The sequence below is a fragment of the Leptinotarsa decemlineata genome, unplaced genomic scaffold (assembly GCF_025532065.1).
Source record: "Leptinotarsa decemlineata unplaced genomic scaffold, Ldec_3_MD MMD2_P_RNA_scaffold_14, whole genome shotgun sequence".
Taxonomy (NCBI): Eukaryota; Metazoa; Arthropoda; class Insecta; order Coleoptera; family Chrysomelidae; genus Leptinotarsa; species Leptinotarsa decemlineata.
Genome location: NW_027412528.1, coordinates 1,384,611 through 1,406,536, shown reverse-complemented (window position 1 = coordinate 1,406,536; position 21,926 = coordinate 1,384,611). Strand labels below are relative to the sequence as shown.

The following is a 21,926-nucleotide window of genomic DNA, read 5'->3' as shown; positions in this document are numbered from 1 at the left end:
TTTTGACTCAGGTTTCATCTTTTCCCTACCAGAAATGGTACACAATGTTCTACTAGTCTTTGTCACTGAGTTATGACACAGTCTGTATAGTTGTGAAGGTTTAATTTAGTTAATTTGATGACATTTTTCAGTTTAATTTTGATTAAGTTTTGTTGCACTTCTGCACTTTCAATACTTTTGGTAAATATCGCTGTTATTCATAATTATTAATTCAGTTTGAAAACACTATTTAATGTAAGGATTTTTTTTGTGGTTTGAAGGCGTCGACAATGTAAGGATCATTTTGTAATTAGTATTTTTATGATTGACGAGGAGGGAGAGGGGTTCAAAACTTCATGCCTGGGTGAATAGTTTGAAAAATGATTGATGTGTATCCATATTTTCTGAATTTTTTCAAACCTCCTATTCCAATAACAAAGTCATTGTTTGGTGAAACCGGACGAAAATAATGGAGTTATTAAAAATTTTTAGAAAATGATAAAATGCATCCCTTTCTACAGTACATAGTTTTGCCCCTTTTTATACTGCTCAAACACTTAGTATGATTATGTTTTCGATAGCTTGCAACTTTACATTATTTTGAGTTGTAACAGGTGACCACATTAGCATGTGATATTGTAAACTCTGCATGACTATTCAAAGAGTATCGGTAGTTTTTTCTGTTATACATTTCGAAAGTATGAAACCTGGATTTATGGTAACTTATCTACCAATGACAAAAACGTTAATGTCACATATGCCTTAACTGCTCGATATACTACTGTACTGCAGATACATTAGAATATTTGAAAAGGATAGTAGGTGTTTAAGCGTTATTTCGAAATTTGCTGTACACTTCATCGTTGATCCGTCAGAACTTGAAATAGAAAGAATTTGGCATAGTATATTATTACATTTGGTTTTCATCAGCATCACATTTTTCCCCTCGAGGAAATTTTATAAGATTTTATTCAAGGCAAGCAAACTTGATAGGTAGAATTGGAACCACTGGCATGAAATGATTTCAATGAAAACACATCTTTCCACATACCAGAACTAGCATCATCACGAGATAAACAACTGTTCTAGCTGACTTCAAAATTCTGATATTTTCGTTTAAGGGCGATTTTCTTATGAGCAAAGCTCTCAAGCAATGCGACGCAGGATGGCCCACCATGGTATAAAATTACTCCTATATAGAGCGTTGGCTTTTCGCCCAGCAGATTCATTCGTTGAAGAAAAAATTCCAGTATTTGTCTCTAGTAGTTCCATTCGTGGTTCATCCAGACATTCAGTGGAAATTCGATTATTATTTTTTATAAACACATTCTTTTGATTCACAACTTTCACAGCTCCATTATTTTTCGTTTTTAAAAAAAAAGGCATGTGCTTTTTCAATTGAAATATCATTTTTTGGCAGAAAAATTTTACATACAGGATCTTCCTTTGAAAAAAAAGGTATTTAAAACAGACAATAGAAGATACGTTTTCCAATTTTTTTTTCCTCTCAATAAGCGTAAAAATAGTACTAGTTTGCCAATTCAAATGATTTCATATCCCCATTAAAAACAAAATTAGCAGCAGTGCGTACTCAATTTGGATGAAACTCATTTATAGTATCTTTGAAACTGTAATGATTAGCATTACACAAATTTAGATTAGGGTAATTAATGCACCGAATATCTCATCTGACGAAAAGGTCTGACTCTCTCTTTTCTTTCAAAGTACAAACTAACCAGCGTGTACCCAACTTAAAAACCATGTTCATTTATTCGTTGCGTTAAGCTTTTATAGTGTCTGCATACGAGTTTATGAGAACAGAAAAATCTGCTCTCATCAAACCAATTAGATAGATTGTGTTAGTGCACAACGTGTATGCCCTTCTGGCAAATAGCCTCGTCGTCTCAGTTTATGGAAGGCCGAGGGGATCCCGCAATTGGATTATGTTATTTTGTTTGCTTTCGGAATGCTGGCGTCGGGTCGGCTAACAATTTCGAAACAAATTTCTTTTTATTTCACGTTATAACCGTACACGCCGAATGAATTCATAAAGTGTATGCACTGCTAATATGATTCCCTTTGTCGAGTAATGTTAGTTGGTTTTCGGTCGAAAGCAAGACCAGTGAGATATGGCTGCAGCCGTGATTTTTTGTAAAAGCTTCTTGCAAGGATACGACATGTTTTGTGATCAACTGCTTCTGGCTGAAAGAAAGTTTATGAGACGTGGTAGTAACTTCATTGATCTGCAGGAAAATTAAAGAATAATTTAGTAAGTTCATTTTGATCACTTTTTCCATTAAAAAGGATTATCACAGTATGTCCTAGATGAGGAGTGTAATTACAGCTTGAGAAAAACACTATTCTATTCTCAAATAAATGTTTTTCTTGAACCCATTCATATTGCATCAACTAATAGTGGCGTTTATGAGTGAGCATCTCCCCTACAAACACTCCATCTATGGACACGACAGAAGTATCAAATCATGAATATCGATAAGAAATGGCAACCAAAGATCGTCCGCTTTCTTCTCTAAATCTCTAGAATATTATAATTGAATTTGATTTGCTGAAAAGAGATTAAACATCAATATCATATAATTTGTATACAAGTACCTATTCTTTAATTTTTCATAACTGAATCATAATAAATTATATTTTTTCGACAAAGCTGACATGTGACGAACCGTTATGAACATCAATTGGATTTTTTTTCCTTTAATGACTGCGACATCCACATTATTCCATCAAATAATACTTCACACCGTATTCGTGAATGATCATTTTGCGGTTTGTCAGCTAGCAATCCATTTAAGAAACCCATTGTACTTACCCGATCCTAATCGTTTTCTTATGTACCAAATTAAATTGAAACAGCGATCCCAATTAAAATAGGATGCCCGCACGATGGCGTCCCATCTGACAATGCCGTCGCTTTCGTCGACTTGATGTCGTCGTCCAACCTCCTCTCCTTGTCAATCATTCTCGCCGCCAGCGGGCATCCTAGATGGTTGTGAGGGTATGTGTTGGTTAAACAATTAAAGGATCAACGGTTCATCTCTGAGAATTAAACCACCAAACCTTCCTAGTCGAGGAATCTAGCCAGATAGGCAGGTTAGTTCAATTCTGTTTCGACGGATTTAGGATGTTCATGATTATGAAATACTTTCGGAAAGTTGCCATAGTAAGCCGCAATATCCTCTTTAGTCGGGAGATCAGAGTAATTTCCGTCATGCCTGAAACCTTCACTATTTATTAGCTTATAAAATTTTTATTGTCAGAAATTTCCTATTACGCTTTTTTTAGGAAAGGCTGTATTGCATGGTATTCTTGCACGTTTGTGTTGGACTATGAAAACTGTACAAAGGATCTTCGATGCTCGAAAAGTAACCTTTTTGTTTGACTTTTAGAAGTGGTTTGGTTGGTATCGAAGCGTAGTATGTTGTCTAGCTGTGTTATAGTCTGTATCTTAGTGACCGATGTTTGCTGAGGATCTTAATATGTAATCCCATCATATGTCATATAACTTTTTACAATCTGTACCATCCAGTTTGCATCTGAAAGACTCTTCTGTGTATGCTCTACATATATTTGTATGAGGAATTTTTATTGTCGTTTTTTTTTTGTAGGAGTAGAAAGCCAAACATTTTTTTCAAAAAATCCATTTTCAACTTAAACAACATGAAATTTTTAACTTGCTCACCTTTTCTTCTTACTGATGCAATGCAATGATCTTCAAGTTATGACCGTGTGTTATGGGATACCAGTGCTCCAATATAAAAGCATACTCATTGTATTCCTTTAGATCACTGTAATCACTCATTGCGGTAATACGGCAAAGTTGGAGTTTTCATACATAAATACTTTCATACCTGGCCTCTTGAATGCATTTATTTCAAATCATTCAATATCATTTTAGGTTTCACAGATAGAGCATTTCAGTATACCCAACATTCTCACATTTCTATTGAAACCAAATGAAACCCAAAGACAAAATCATCATACCCAGAACCGCGAAACCATATATGATGATAGTTCAACCTGAAATATGGTATACTCATTCATTGTTATCATAAATGAAATGCACTAGTACATTGAACAGGGTACTAATAATATTCCAATACTCAATTGGACACGCGCATAGCAAATAACTTCGATCAGACACTCGCATAGTGGTATATAGCTGAATGGACCTCACAGTGGAAGCCATTGGATGAGAAAATAAAAACAAAAATACATACAGATGTACTGTGGTAATTTAAAATATCAACATTGACGTTGTTTTTTTATAGCAAGCTAAAGAATAGAATCGAACAGACCATAGGAAAAAACTGATAACCCGGTAAGATGAATTGTAAAAGCGAAAAACCTGATTAGGCTAGAAAAATGGAGCATATCAATTTGAGGATTGAATTATTAGAAAAAGAAAGAGAGAAAGCAATTATGTTCTTTCAGATGCCAATCGGAAGAAAAGAAACCCTTCGTTACAACTACTTCCATATTAACATTGAATTACACAACGTGATAAATGAATGACCATTGTTATAAAATTTCACTCACAGGAATATCTACTCGTATCATCTTCAAGCAGTAGGTACTTCTCGCTTACGGTCGAAATCACTTGTCTTCAATGCCTCATCAGCACCTCTTTGAACATTTTAAGTCGAAAATACACATATTTCTTACACAAAACTACGACTTTAGCCACAAGAAGAGACAAATCTACTTATGTAACGATGCCAGTACGTAAAGTACATTCATGCGGTTAGTTGATTTGTCTAATCCAAGCCTCAATAATTTGAAGCAGCCAAAAAGCCAGAAAGCTTGTTTCGGAATTCACTACATATTGTTATTCTTTTATGGTTCTGAAGAAAAGACCGCGATGGTATATTTTCATCTACCGAAGGATTACTCACTACACCCATTTTAATGTTTGAAAGGAGGGTGATATAATCCTTATCATATCTGAAACGTTAGTTACCTCAAGCTCATGCAGGTTATAATTGTCTTTTATATCATACGTTTAAAATTATTATTTGAGGAGTTGTGACAATTTCAAAACTATCCTGCAATAAAATGAGTTCAAGCACCAATTCTCCACATGCATGATGAGAAAGATAGCAATTGCGTTGGTTTGGTTTTATGTAGGTTGAACTACTACTTTTCTTCAAGTGAATTTTATCACAGGTAAATATTACTAGTTGCTGTGACTAAAAATGTTGGCATATTTCTCTTTTACCTTTGTGGAGTCGTGGCGGGTCGCCAGTTCCATATAAAAGTCAATAATCGCAACGGCGATATTCAGCTACAGGCCATTCATAAATCTTGAGACATATTGCATGCAGAAGAAGCCTCATTTGTAATATTTCTAGTTTCCCAAATTTAAATCTCAAGTGATGTGGGAAATTGTATACTTCTTCCGTTATTTCCTCGACGACTTCATCTTTTCTTTCGGATTGCACATTTCCAAACAATAGCGCAATCGGATTTTTCCCCGTCTCTCCGACACAATCGTCTCTTTTTATTGTGTGTGCATGGTCTTACTTTTGCTCATGGAACACAAATAGGACTAGCCAATCTGCCGGAAAGGCCGGATCCAATTTTTGCAGTTTCGCATAACATAAAGAGATTCAAGTTTATTGCCTTGTTTTGTTTTCGAGGCGTTCCCTTTTATTTGCTATATCCTCGTTCTGTTCGCATTTCGAAACGCATGACTTGTTTTCTCTATTAATAATTCTTCGAGATTTTTCTAGGGCTTATGAAACCTAAATGAAAACGGAACGAGGAGTTTCTCGGGAATCACGAATCGGCGGATGGCTGCGGAATGCCTCTTTGAAAATAAACGAGTTGGTGGCAAAGTTTTGCAGCTCTCAATGGACGTAAATAGAATTAGAAGATGTAAATGCAATGGGAACTAATTGAGGAAAATCTGCTATTTTTTCAACAGATTTAACAGTAAATGTCCCATCGATCCTAATAGTTTTTTTTAATCACCAGTTGTTCAAGAGAAAATTGAAAAAATGTTGAAAATTGTTGAATTTTTTTATGAAATCTTCAAAGACACTGATTCATCAAAACATTTTAAGGGTCAGTATTCATTATCAATATAATAAAACTGGTAATGGATCGCTGAACATAGAATATAATTGATAGGAATCTTTATTAACTCAAGTACATATCAAATTTCGTCTGTACATTGTGCGTGCTAATCTCAAAAGTTCGCTCAACATTTGGTGTTTGATTTATTTCAATCGGGTCATAAATAGATAAGTTATGTTAATCATGTAATCAAGTAAAATATTCGTTAGAAATAAAGTCTAAAATTGTATTGTCCAGTTAGTTTTGCTGAAAATTCTGTTGTTGAAAAAGATTTCCTTATGAATTGAAGTTTGGCAAATTTTTTCAAACTTTTTGCTGTTAGAAAATTCGAAAAGACCCTGACTCCAAACGAATGAAGTCGTGGGCATCAACTAGAATTTACTAAAATCTTCTCTGAACATTCGCACTGAAAACCCCAACACGTGTTTCGTTTCCTTCACAATTGCTTCTTCAGATGTTTAATTCAAAGTTATTTTCTTTTTTTTTTAGAGCACGTAAATAATAGCTTGTTTTTTAAAAATGTGTTTTACAATCAATTGATCTATTTTTATTTTACCAACAACAGCTTAGAACAGTTATTTTTACGTGAAGCGAATGAATGCTGTCGACGAAAAAGATAGTGCCTTGAGTATAGAACTTCAAAGTGTCTACTAACTTAATATCATAAAAATAAATCATAAAAAGATTCTCATCACAATAATAACAATTTCTTTCGAATTCTATGAACTTCTGTTTTTTATCTATTTCAAGAAATACCTATTTACTTCTATAACGTACTGATTGTCTTAAGAAATGAGATGGTCTAAGTACAATCAAAACCAAATCATCGAATTGGTATTTACCTAAATGTGACTTATATTATGTGTCCAAGAAGGGGCACAAAGAATCGGAACCGTAAGAAATATAGAGTCAGTTGATTAAGGAAAAAGTTGCTGATTTTAGCTTGCTTGAATTATGATTTGAAATTTACTAATTTATATGATATAACTTTTTTTGTATGCTGAGGGAGAAGTAGAAAATCAAAAGAATGTAATGTATGATTTCTTGTCAAAATTCTTCACATTGAATTATTGATTAATTAAATGTTATCAGTGTTTTTCAATAAATGTAATATAGTTTTTCATCAAGTATTATTCATTAACTAATTTGGGTTTATGATGTATTTCTTCACATTATTTTGTCATGTTGATTCACAACTTGTGGCCTGTTAACATTTAAAGTTCTTCAGTGGAAATCGATAAATTGAGTCACATCGTCCGTGTCTCGAGGCTCTTATCTCCATTGTTCTGATAAGGCTAGTTAGACTTTTTATCTGAAACCTTAAAGCCGTTTTCGATATATAGTGATAGCAATAAAGTTCACAAACAGCTAATTAGCAACATTTAAAAACTGGTCCGGTCGGCTTTAACGAAAAACCTAATCTGCACTCTGCAAAAGCCGGGCTGAAACGATCTCACGTACGTAAGCCTTCCTAGCAATTAGCGAGAATAAATCACTTTTTATAATCTCGCTGCATGGACCCCTATCAGGGATATGCAAATTTTTTGCCATTTGTTTTTTACGGATCAGTTGGCAAGGATTTTTCGACTTGTCACCACGGCAAGATATCAGGAAGTTTTTGACTGAGTTTACGTTTTTCACAACTTCTAGCTTGATGATTGAAAATTTCTTGTCAAGGGAATACCTGACTTATTTTCACAAAAAAAAAGAGAGATTACGAAAGTATCCTTGAATTTTCCGTTTATGAAAAGTATGTGTGTCTGTACGTTATAGCACCTTACATAAGTAAACAGAAGTAAATTCACTCCCGTCGGTCTCTTTGATGTTTCGGATCGAGATTTTATTTTTTGCTGGCATGTGGCGGGGCAGGAAGGTGTCGGCTAAGAGCTGTTGTGCACCTCTGCACGAGGTTCGATCAAAAAATATGTGACCATGATCTGACTTCATCATTGCTACGAGTAGCTCCCAATGTGTTTTTGAAATCTCTGGTAATTTGAATAGGAGTTGGGTTTCTGGCATATCCACAAGTATTTCTAAGTTGACCAAAATAATTTTCCACACAGTCCTGATTTATATTCCTCGTCAATATGTAGGAGTGTCCTTCACTATGTAGGTTTTCCCAAAGTTGCAGAAATGCCGAAATTGTTATCTGCCACCCCTCAAAGAATCTCATTTGTCCAGTCGTGTTTTTTCCTTTTTTTGATATTACTGTTGATTTGCTAAACAATTATAAAACAACGATAAAAATAAAAACAACAATGAAAATTGATTGGCGCTCCGGGGCGACTTCATCTGAAGATCTTGATTTGCCAATGTCCTCTCTCTCATAGAACAAAATGTAGGGTGTCTCCAGAGGCTCCAATAGATTTAATACATCGCCAGAACACTTCGTGACACGACTATCGTCAAACTTGAATCAGTACGTTTCGTCTTTGACCAAGGCATAATAATGACCAAGTTCAACGCCAGAACCACAGTGAACATTGACTGCATGAATATTATATTAGTGGTCTGTTAGATTGAAATTTTCATCTATTTCGAACCTTCGAAAAAGTTTCTTTCTTCCGTCAGAGGTTGAGTCTTATTTGAAGATCATCAGTGTTATTATAAGATTGACTGGTGCCTCAGAAAATCAATTTGTTTTGATGTTATAAAAAAAGGTTTATTGAAATCTTTCACACCGTCAAATGCATTTGAATTCAAAATATCAAACACTTTATCCATTTTTTCAATGAATGTAGCCGTTTTTATTGCTGCTGATGGTATCTGATTGAAACGCATAGGCATTCATCGCTGTAGCTACCGAATGACTGAAAACTTGACTGTCTAATTTAACCTTCATCCTTTGAAAGTTAGTGGGAAATAAATGAGAATCAGTAAGTTTGGGTGCTAGTCTACATTGCTTTTCCTTATCCAAGTTGTAAAGTTGTTCAAGATGACTTTTGTTCATTGTATATTCATCAAATTTCAAAAAGTCACCGAAAAAATGGTTTCTACTACATTTCAGCAGATGTAAAATATTTTTTTCTCATCAGCAAAGAAATATGGGTGCTCTACAGTCACTTCGAAATCTTTTCTGGCAAGTTTATAAAAATTAGAACCTAAATCTGAAATGATACCCCTAACTCTCAATCCAATTTTTGATAATTGCCTAACAGCTTCAATCACAATGCTTTTCATATCCAGTATTGATGTGGATGAATTGGTAAAAAAGTATGCAACAGGCTGTTTCCAGTTCGAATGTATGCCTTTTGCCATGACTACTAAGGCATTTGCAGAATTTCATTTTGTTTTGAATCGTTTTTCTGAAATATTTTTTTTATATTATTGGGTTGGTTGCTGTAAATCAAAACTTCAATATAAAATACAGATTTCTTAGTTTTGGGTTGCCTAGTTTGCTAATTATAAAGTGTGTCAATCGAATGAAGTTCTAATGTTTTTTGTTATTGATGACAGAATCTAAGAAAATCCATATTTGCTATTTATAGTAGATTATCTGGAACATATAAATGGAAAGTAGGCTCCAAAAAAGGTTATTTGAATATACATTTCATACTTTGGTTTTGCAAAGATTTCAGTGGAAGTAATTGTTTTCCTAAAGATACAAATCAAAACTTGATGTGGTTCAACAATTATTTTCCTTTGTGGATTTTCAGTGGAACAGAAGGCATATACTATTCGTGAAGTTCAATTTCATCAAATTAAATTCATAATAAGAAGTCTGCATATTAATGACCTATATATATGACCTATAACAATTTATTTTATGATTTTCGTCATTTGTTTACTTTACTTCAATCTTCCATAATAAATAATAGAAAAACATACCTTTTTTCATCAATTGGAAATCGAAAAAAATGAATACCGACATCACCCTGCAAATGACAGCAACCCACAGCTTGACAGTTGCTCATTTTGAAACTAGACACAAATTTTTCACAAATAAAAAACCACCACTTACAACGACTCACTCTGTAATAATATTCCATGCCTCAATTTGGCTCGCTTGGTAAACGCCTCAGATTCAGTCGGTTGCGCTGTAGATCGGCCGCGCATAAAATTCGAGGTGGGGAATCGTGACCCAATTATGGCGGAGAGTGAACTTACTGGTATTCACTTCTATACTGGATTTATAGTAACTTGTTTCGTTCTTTAACAGTTTTTTCAATAAGAGCAACTCTAAACACTACATTTATTTCGAGATCACTTCTGACGTCAACAGAAACGGAAAGTGTGGTTGAAACAATGAAATAATGTGTTTCGTATTCAATTAGTATGCAACATTTGTGAATACAAATTACTGATCAATGGACCCTTCGCTGGTTAATATTACACGACAGCTTTTATGGGTGAACTTTTTTATCTGTTTACCCTGTATAAAAATTTAGAAGATTCTCTACCAATGTACTTTGGTTCATTTTTCAGAATATGAAAGGTTGAATACACAAATAACATCAATAGAGTAATTTATCATTTACAAGTTGACCGCAAAATTGCATAATTTCTTATGTAAATCCAAACTGCAAGTAGGTTCTGTGGTGTTGCCGGATGGTTTTTGTCATTTGAATGTTTTTTATATTCAGACTGGGGTCCTAACGAATTTCTTTGTTTTAAAGATCTCATGTACATTTAGAAACGCTGTTCATATTGGGGATATTGGCAGAGAACGTGTCTTCATAGGCACAGTTCAAAACTTGATATCATTTGAATTATCATTGTGGAATTTACCTTTTCTGTGAGGATCCGTTTTAATTTTAACTCTTGAGTACCAAATGTGTAAGTTCTAATTTATATCAACTTCAAGCCAACTTTTTTGCATAAACTCGTATATAATATAAATCAGTTATATGTTCAATAAATATTCTGGTAAAAATACTTTGACTATGATTCGATAACATTGAAAAAAATCAAGATTAATTCTCACTGAAAAATAATTTACATTAAATAAAAAGTTCCTTGAATGTTTTCCAGAAGTTTCACCTGATAATTTATTCACGCTTGCAGTCATTTTATTCGAATTTGAGACATATTACAAGATTAACGATAAATCCCACGTCGTTGGCATTGCCAAAAATCTGAACTTTGAAAACGACTATTACCATTGCGACGTTCTTGACCTTGGCTCATTCCTAATCCTAATGAATATTACATTCTGCATGTCAAGGTCGCCCTAAGATATTCCTAATTGAGTTTTTTCCAAAATGCTATGACATAATAACTGTATCGCAGACCAGATGCTCGCTGCCTAAACGAAATACATATTTCTTGGCAGAAATTATTTAGTATTCCAATATAGCGCGGCATATTATGTACCGGCTGCAGGATTTTATCAGATTTTACGGTTTTGTAAGAAGATGGCGCTTCCATATATCTAGTTGGGGATTTTTCCTTTCAGATGCGTGCAGGTTGAACATAATAATAACTTTACCTATTACAAATCACATTGTTTACTCCTTTTCTACTGAGCTGATTAGCAAAAATTATCATCAACTATCGTATCTTTATCATTTCAAGAGTGGGAGAAATGATGAGTTGATTCACAAGAAAATCCCAAAAAGTTTTTTTACATTTGGGACAACGAAAAATTATACATGAATGTCAATAAATTGAGCGATAAAACACGTACTTTCATATAGCATTATTTTCTTTTACAAACGAGAAACCTGGAACAAATAGTTGAAGTCTGCGTTTAATCATACAATTGTAAGAAGGCGGCAGTTTCTTAGATTTTGAGATCAATTAATGACATATTATTATCGTGTAACAGTTTACATTGTTTTCATTTTGTTTATTGAAAAGTTTCTACAATTTCTATTATTTTATACAGAAATGGTTGTTTTCTCCTCTTATCAACTGTGGACGTTTCATATTTGTCAGTAATTATCGTAATTATAAACTTCAAACTCAAATTAGGAAATGTTTTGTCTATTCTTTCGAATCTGTCTGTTTAAAAATTTGTTTTTCCGTTAATCAGCTGTATTATATCGAAATAAATGAATTGCCTCAGATATCGGAGTTGGGATATGGAGTATCAAACCTATTGTAGTTATAGAGGAATTCAATGAAATTTAGCCAAATACAAAAAAATTGGGTTACTTTTACAGAAGCCACGTCGTTTCGTTTCCATTACTTCAATGGTATAACAGGTATATATACAGTGTTATCCACAAAGTATGCACCATATGGAAAACTTATTTGTTAAGGGTTTTTCGACAAAATGTTATTCTTGATAAAAGTTTTTGTATCCCCTAAAACTGAACATGCACTAACACAATACAGTAAAACACACGTAATATACGAAGAGCCTTCAAATATTTGATTTTGAGACAAGAGTAAAGTACTCTTATTTTTGAAAATCTTGGGAAATGTTATTTAAAAAAGTTGTTCAGCTTAAAAAAATATATCTAGATTTGAAGTAATGACAAAATTTACTAAAACGATAAATAGACAGCATCCTGTATTTTATTTTATTTTAAATGCCTGTAATATTACGAATTACACATATATGATGTTAACCACGGTAATTTTTTTTAAAGAGTAAAATAAAGTTTTTGGTGCAAAAATATTTTTATTTTTTGTTAACACCGAGAATTACTCAAAATCATACAGTAGTGTAACAAGAACTTAATATTCAATAATATCAAATCACAAAACATCAAAATGTAATGGGTATTTCGAAACAAACTCATTGATTTTCTGAAAAGTTTCGTGTCCAAAATAATTCTCCAAAATAATCTTCAGAAAATCAATGAGTTAATTCCAAAATACCTATTTTATTTTGATGTTTTGTGATTTGATATTATTGAGTATTAAGTACAATTTTGAGTAATTTTCGGTGTTAACAAAAAATAAAAATAACTTTGAAAATTATTTCACTCTTCAATAAAATTGACCGTGGTTAACACCACGGTTAAATCCTCTATACAGGATGCTATCTTTTTATCATTTTAGATTTTTTTTTCGTAGTCCCCATTTGAAAAAAAATAACATTTCCCGAGATTTTTCAAAATAAGAGTACTTTACTTTGAAGGCTACATTACGTGTGTTTTACTATATTTAGTTGGTGAATGTTTAGTTTTAGGAGATGCACAAACTTTAATCAGGAATAACTTTTTGTCGAAAAACCCTTAATAAATAAGTTGATAAAATTTTTTTTTAATTGATATTTAGCTATGTCTGTTTTCACATTAAACAAGTTTCCCATATGGTGCATACTATGGGGATGACACTGTATATATACAGTAAAATGGATTAACGGAGTCTCTCAGTCGAAAAATCAAAACTCTACTGTACTTTGCCAGGCTTTCGTTTCTAATGGGAAGCTTCTTCTGGGCAGTAAAAATGAAATAAGTGAAAAACAATGAGTTGAACATATAAACTGACGAAAGAAAGTTAGATATCCTTTCGTTGTCGTGTTGTCGTAACTACATATCACTATAAAACAATACTATACAAATGTACATAAATATTTCGAATCACTCTCAAAACACGTAACTCGAAAACCGATCAAAGTATATGGCGTCAACATTATCGCTGTCAATGGCTGTTCCTTGGTTATCACTATTTTATAGTGAATACGATGAAATTTCTTAGATCTTATACTCTCTACTCCCTTTGAGAATGATTCTGACTTTTCCCGTGACATGAAGTGTTTTTATCAAGGCAAAAAGTTGGAATTAATTTTCTAGGAGATGCTGTTCTGTTCGGTTCTGCTCCGAAGAATTTTGAAGACAACAACTAAAATATTTTTATTTTTCATTTTTTCTCATTGATTCGGCCGTTACTTGATGAAGATCCATAGTAATTTCATAAATTGCACCTTTCTTACGATTTGATTTCCACAAACTTTCTGTTGGTAGAGTTAAGGTGTAGTTTATGAAATAACTAAACATTACCTGTATTAACTTAAACAAAGCGAGTAGGTATACATTACCGTTACACAACACATATTACTTTGCTTTTTTCTTACATCAAATTTCCAATTTTTATCTTGGAAAATAATGAATTAAATGGAATAATGAGTATAAATAATAGTGAATATTTCAAAAACATGAGAATTAGATGTTTTTAATTGTAGATTGCGTGTAAACGCAATCACATCATCACAGCTCCATTTATCGTGATCGTGCATGCACACAAACACAAAATCTGTCCAACTTTATATATGTGAACAGTATTTATCTCCACCTAATGGCTTTCAGCTTTTCGGAAGTGTCATAAAGTTTTCCCATCTGCAGTCCTGAACTTGTCTAATGTCCAACTTGGTGCTTGGGTGACAAATGACGAGTTGCATAGGAAAGTTTTCAACCGTTCCTTAGAAATTTTATAAGTTTGAATATTTCACGACGTAAAGTGTACTTCAAGTGTGTAGTTTTCAATTACATTCAGTTTACAGTTTATACAGGTGTAGAAAAGGTAAACTTTTTAATTCACTCCGATAAGTTACCGTGTAAATTCAAAGTTTTTTCCAAATTAAAATGTATTATTTATTTAGGTTAGGTACTGATAAATGCAACATTTTTATTTGGGAGAATAATTTGAATTATCGGAGTGAACTGAGAAGTTCGCTCTTTATAATTCCCAAAATAAGCAGTTTTGATAATCCTTTGGATCATCAATACCCTTCTGACTTATTGCAAATCAATTACATACTTGGAAATCCCCCAAAAAGTCGATAAAATACTCCTATTTTCATATTTCAGTTATTACTAATAGATAAACATAATTTGTTCAGTATTACTTTCCACTGAAATTCCATTGTAAAATAATCACAATTTTGTTTTAAAGATTATCGATAACGGATTTTGTTCGTTTATTTTTATTCAAAACATTATCTGCCTAAATATAACTACTTCTAAATATTTGTTTGACGTTGCGTAATAACATTCTAATGCGATATGAACTGTTTTCAGTACGAGCATTATTAAACTTTCTCTCATGATCCATTCATTATGTGTTTATAGAAAGAAAGTTTATTGAAGTATCACGAAATATATACATGGTTATAATTTAGTTTTTAATTCTGTAGTTAAAGGATATTGCAAATGTTCTCTTATTTACTTTAAATACGACGCAAATTTTCTGTATTCATTAGAGAGTTTAATTCAAGGCAAACGAAATTTATTTTCACATAAGATATGTAAAAGCATAAGAGTATCTTTCTTAACATGGCGGTAGGTAGCCAGGCGACGTTTGTGCTTTGTTTACTCACTCGAATTGACTGGCGTGTTGGTCGGTGGTTCAAGCCCTATTCTGAACGATCGATTCACACTTGCTATCGCCAAACCCGTGTTAGGAATCACACGTTAAAATGTAAGACCTCGTTAATCCTCAACTCTCACAAGTTTCGACTTCTGAGGGTTGTTGTTCGTAGGGGTGCGACAGCTGGTTAACGGAAAAACATATTTTAAACAGATTTATATATTTATATACATAATCGTATATCAATTGTTTTCTCAGAAACATCATCAAACCTTTCACAAGATACACACTCAAAAAAGGATTTGATTTTTTGTTAAAAGATATAGAATGAGAAAGCCAAAAAGTTTTTTCCCGAAAACTATACTCTCCTAAAAGTATGCCCTTTTTAGTTCAAATAATTTATTGTTTTCGATCAATTCTGTATTCAATCAATTGAATATAAATGTACTTTGATTTGGTGTTACACGACAGTGCCAATTAAATATTTCTGATGGTTTATTACTGTTAACTTTGCATTTACACATATAAACAATGTTTATTCTGTGAATACAAAAATTAAATGAAATATTCCTACAGTTATCAGCAGAAGTTGCTTACAAGCCATTTATAAGTATTCATTTTCAATCTGTCGCTTCGTCGTCGAAATGTATTATTGAACTGGTAACAATATTACTCGAATACGGATATACATTCAGTTGTTTCCCATCGTATACAATGGTAGGGGAATGTCGGCACCATAGGCGCTAATTTGTGAATAAGCGAATATTGATGAGCGCAAATTCGGTTAACAAATTTTCGTTATCATCGGGAATGCATTATTTGTTTCTACGTCCGCGATAGTTCTTAATGAAGCGTGTTTCTGTTATAGTTCTGTAATAGAATTTTTAAATATGAATGTCGAAAAAACATCTATTTTTATTGAAGACTTACTTAATAGTTTCTTTTGAAATTTCTCTCATTCATTTTTTGTACTTCGTTTTTTAAATTATTTTTGATTTTATTATTCATTGTTAAAAATAACTGTAAATATAATTGATAATCACACTTCCTGTTCAGAATTAATGTATAAATTTCATTAAAATTGAAAAGAAAGTCCAAAGCTTCGAAACTTTTTACCCATAATTGAAATATTCAAAACTAATCAGTTTCATAAATGTTCATATAATAATGTATTTATTGGACAAGCTAAAAAGTTCCTCGATATTGAAAAAATGACTAGTAGAGCGAAAGTTGTACGCAGTTTAATGCTTTCACCGGTGACTATTATACGAATGATGTGATTCCAAATGTCAAATTCATTCTTATTATCGATCTTTGTCGTAAAGTGGCAGAGATATTCCATAAAGCAAAACCTCCCAAGTAACTATTTCCGAATTTTGTCCAGTATCATTTCTATAAGAATGCCGAATGCTTCTCGATGTTGTAATTCGTTAGTATCACCATATATACATTTCACATGCCTCAGATAAATAAATTACTATTAGAAAATTTTGCTGGGTGATGGCAGGAATATAGTGATATTTCGATAAATCTATACTTATAAATGCGAAAGTCGCCAACTTAACACTCACACATTCATATCTGTTTCCCCGTAGTGGTAAGTCCTAGAAAGCTAAAATTTGGTATATAGGTGCTTCTTAGATCTTAGATGCGCACCAAGAAAGGATTTTCAAATATTCCAACTGGGGCGCCCTGCGTGGAGGTAAAAGTTGCGTGTTTACATATGGAAATTACCTTTTCATCACTGTCTCTCCGTATCGCTATATTTTCCGATGCTGAATTTATGTAAGTTCGTTTTTTTATTAGATGTATATATAATGAAAAAGGATTTTAAAATATTCCAACTGGGACACCCCCTGGGGATAAAAGGGGTGCGTTTACATAAGAAACTCACCTTTTCATCACTTTCTCCGTACCGCTATATTTTCAGACGCTGAAATTTTGTATATAGTTTCGTTTTATGTTGTATATGGACAATAAGAATGAATTTTTGAATATTCCAACTAGGGCGCCTTAAATTTCCTGTGGGTGAATTTATATATGTAGTATTAGCATTGCACCTCTGCGGAGCCGGGGAGGTGCGCTAGTCATTTCATATTGGATTCAGGCAGAATTTCTGAGCGAACTGTAAATAACTTCAAACTTCAAAAATGATCATTTATATTTATCTTTTCATTCCAAATGATCTCAGTAGGTTTTACTTTTTTGAGAGAAGAAAAAGGATGTATAAAATTCTACTCCACCAATGACCTCATATTTTTTCGCGTCTTATTATGGGAAGCCATTTGAGCAATACTGGTTCAGTTGTTAACTTCAATTTTTGTGCGTCTTGTTTTTTCAGTTCATGATGATGTGGTAAACAATTCCGTTATTTACATTTTGCGGTGTCGAGAGGAAACATCGAATGCAGTTCTATCCAAGCGACATTATCGATGTATTCGATATCAAAATCCGACCCGTATTTCAGCAGCTCTCGCTATTGGTCGTCGTTGTTGTTGGGAAATTGAAACTTTGTTATACCCACCAAACGGATACGTATGACATAGATTTATATCCGCGCAACTTTCACTCTCCTTGTATCGAAAGCTCAAGATCGCATACGCAAACATCACCTTTTGGCTTGTTCCTACGAAGGAACTATATTTATGTTCGTATCAGAAAAGAAAATGTCGTGAAATGGCCGATTAACCTCAAAATATTTCTGAATGTCCCATGTTCTTTAAAAAAAAATTGAATGGATAATTTTTATATACTCGAACAATCTAAGTAGATAAGCTAAGATAAAAATTTGGCGCTCATAATAAACGTGTTTGTCAATTTTTTTTGAAATAAAACTCGAGAAAATCGCGCACGTAAAAAAAGTATCGAAAATAACAAGAAAACTGCGCCTATGGTGAGAGTTTGAAAACATCATAAAAATGGAAATGTCAATTTCATTTTCAAATTAATATGAAACATTTCATAATATTTATCATAAATGCTCAATTTCTTAGGGCGCTTCGGCTAACTATGGACAAAAATTGTATGAATATATGACATTTTCAATAGTTCGTATCTACAGATCATTGCAACTTCTAATAATATACGTTCGTTCAACGAGATGTGCCCAAATATCTATTTCAGAAATAATTATTTTGTTAGCAACTTATTAACTTTTGTTATTAGTCAGTGGGCTATGCCTGAAGACTGGCAGTAAACAAATCTAAAAGAATGAACTTCAAACGTTCAAGCCAGTCTCGAATTTACCTACACAGTAGATTGAATGGACTGACGCCTTTCAGAAAACAACTGATAAGCAGTTGGTTAGTACCATGTCCACTAGATGAAGTGACATTTTGTTGTTCGCTCCAACTTAGGAAGAGAAATGAAGTACTTTGAAAGTATTGCATTTGCAGGAAATGTTCTGTGAAAATTCCTGCACTGACGCCTGTCAGATATAATCCAACCCCCATTCGTGGTATTAGCCAGGGGAGTAGTTGTTTTCTGATAGGCGTTAGTCCATTCAACCTACTGTGTAGATATATTCGAGACTGGCTTGAACGTTCAGAGTTCATTTCTTTAGATTTATTAACTTTTGTCCGATCACGGTCAGTTGAAATCAAATAATAAATGATTCCAATGATTAGGATGGTAATATCGAATAAATAATTACATGAAATTTGGTAATGAAAACGTTAATTAGTTAACTTCTGTAGAGTAGCCAGCACCCTTATAAGAATGGTGTATTTGGTAGTTTATCATAAAATATTTTTTATTTACTTATTCCAGTATCAAAAATTCCAAATATTGTGTTTATGTGATTCGCAAAAGTAATTAGGTTCATAAAACCCATTCAAAATTTAAATTCAGATCTTTTCCCAAGTCAAAATCAAATATGGATAAATTCATGCCTTCCGTAATAAATAATGGAAAACTATTCTTCTTCTTAAAGTTTTGGCACGTGGTCAATTCATTGGAATTGTTTATTCTTCTACCCAAAAATCGAAAATTTGAATTATTCATCAGAAATGGACGATTAATAAAAAGTGAGACTGTCCCAACTAATGCGGAAAGGGTGGTAACCTCGATAGTATTAAGAATGGAGTTTCCTTATTGGTAATTGCCGTGCTTATCGAACTACATAAAATATTAAATTGAGGAAAATAATTAATCGTGCCTACGAAATCAATTTTGCCACCTCATTCTTCTAGAACTTCGCGCCCTGGCCAGTTGGGGTTCCTGGAGCCGGTACTGGTTATATGATGCGATATTTAATATAAGGATCAGATTATGCGTGACAGAAATGATATTATATCTTGAGATATTCTTTCTGTTCGCAAATATTTGCACAAGATATTTTTAAATTCACTTGAGTTGGATGGTAAATGAAGCGAACGAATGGCATGTATAAAATATAACTTTGATAGGCATTTATGACAGATGTTCCCCGCGCCGTGTTTTACCTCTGTCATCACTGCAGGCTTGTACGGATAAACAGGACCGTCTGATTTTTTGATGTCGCCATTGTGTCGAGTCTCTCTTCGTTTGAATCCAATTCCAAATTAGGGCTGATTGAAATCAGTAAATATCGTTTGAATCAATTTATATAGAATAATCAGAAATACTTTCCGATCAAATAATGATTGTCTATAATAAGTTGATTACACAAAAATATGCAATAATCAGTTACTTGCAAATAATAATCAAGGGTTTCTGAAAAATACTGCAGCCTAATGTCTTATTGCGTTTCCCCTCATCTTTTTCATGACATGACCAATAATACCCACATTCTTGTTTCCTGAGAACTCATCTGCACATGTCTCTTGCTGAACGTATTTCATATTTTTCTGGACACAATTTGTGTCCAGAAGAATATGAAATTTTTTGCCTATTTTGTTCAGATGTCCTCTGGATTGACAGTGTTCAGTGAGAAGCCCTGTGATTGTTCTTAGCCGATATCTGCTTTGTCGAAGCAGTTCTTTTTTAATTGTAATCATTACCATTTACGTGCTCAGATAAATCACAAGAATGTGATTCTCTTACGTCTATGGGATATGATGCGGATATTTGAATTTCAGTATGCGATATGCTACAGTATCTGTATGGAATTTTCCAAATAACATAAATTCATGTTTACGTGGGATATGAGTTTTGATCATACTATATGATTTTAATATGGTTAATTCATTCGTTTTTGTTTCTAATTTCAAAGTCATTTTTTATTTCTCACACTGTAGTCTTGTAACTGTCTTCATTTTGATTTAGATCAATCTCCAATTTCAGTCTCAGTACTCATCTGCTAATCAATGATATATTCAATTCTATAGTGTCGACGATAATGTCTGATGCTTATACATTTCATGCTTATCCGTTTAAAATATGTCTAAAAGTTGATGGACAATACCCCACGAGAGGCATCGATCATAACATTTTGTTGACACGATTTGATATGACATCTTTGGAAAATAGGAGACTTATCATTGGCATAAAATTCCTGCATAAATTACTAAACAACAATATTGACAGTATTGCTTATTATCTTTGATAGAAATTTGATGTTGTCTCCGAAAAGTCTTCACTGTGGAAATTGGGGACAACATCCCTACATCTCACGCTGTCAACTCTAAAGGAAGCAGTTCCTGACGAAAAAAGCAGATGATCAAAAAACTCGACGCTCATTTCGAGGGCCAACACAATAATCCAAAACCAACGTAACGTTACGGTTTCTGAAGTAGTCTCGATGCTGGCGACGCCTAGTCAGTTAGATAACTGCAAAAAGCTTCCACGAATTCTCCGAATTTATTACGCAGACAATTCGAAATGTAGGAGATGTCGTGAAAAGGACCGCGAATTTCAAGTTTTACGACACTAACAGAGGGTCAAGATTGTCGTAAGGGCGGTCGTATTGACTAGATTAAGATATGCAAAAGGAGTGATATTGTGAGAATTCCGAGAACGCTTCCGGAACTTTGCTTGTATTCCATTATTGGCTCTGCTTGTAAAACCCGTAGTCTATTGCTTTTTAGGATACTGCAGAATTTGTTATTGACGAATGAGCGGTGATTTAGGATCGTTTTTTGTGATAGTACCTAATTTCAACGTCATTCAAAATTATCGGAAACAATATACACTGCAGCTAAAAAATACTGGTAACTAAAATAATGCTACTATTTAAAGCCTTTATAACTATCAATTTTTTGCTTCATAGGCATTTATATTTTTATTGTTTTACACAAGGTTTTGAAGAGTAATTCGCCTAAGCGAACATTTGATTAGTATATTCCTTTCTTGAGGTATTTTGAAAGGTTCTTACTGAAAGCATTAGTACTGTTCGTTGAATTACATTTTTGGATATTGCTCTAGATAATAATGTGGATAATCAATTCATTCTATAGATACTTATCATACTTACCAATTCCTGAAAATACCCTATTAAAATTGTTTCCTTGACCCCCTGGACTATTTTTCTGTTTTTCCTTATTGATTTACTATTTGAAGAATATCTCTTCCTTATTGCATTACATGTGTTTTACAAATTAAATAAACAGATCACATTGTTGTAGCGAAAAAATACATCAGAGATTCTTGTCTTTGAAGCCGAAAAGCTCATAATGCATTTTTGTATTCTAATTGAACTCACAGAGTGTCTCGATATTTTAGAATACTGCATG

General features: G+C 33.1%; 1 protein-coding gene across 25 annotated transcripts in view; it reads left to right on the top strand.

Moving 5' to 3' along the window:
• Positions 1 to 21,926, top strand: part of mbl (splicing regulator muscleblind) — a 684,538-nt gene that overhangs the window by 330,887 nt on the left and 331,725 nt on the right. The gene's annotated exons all lie outside the window — the stretch shown is intronic.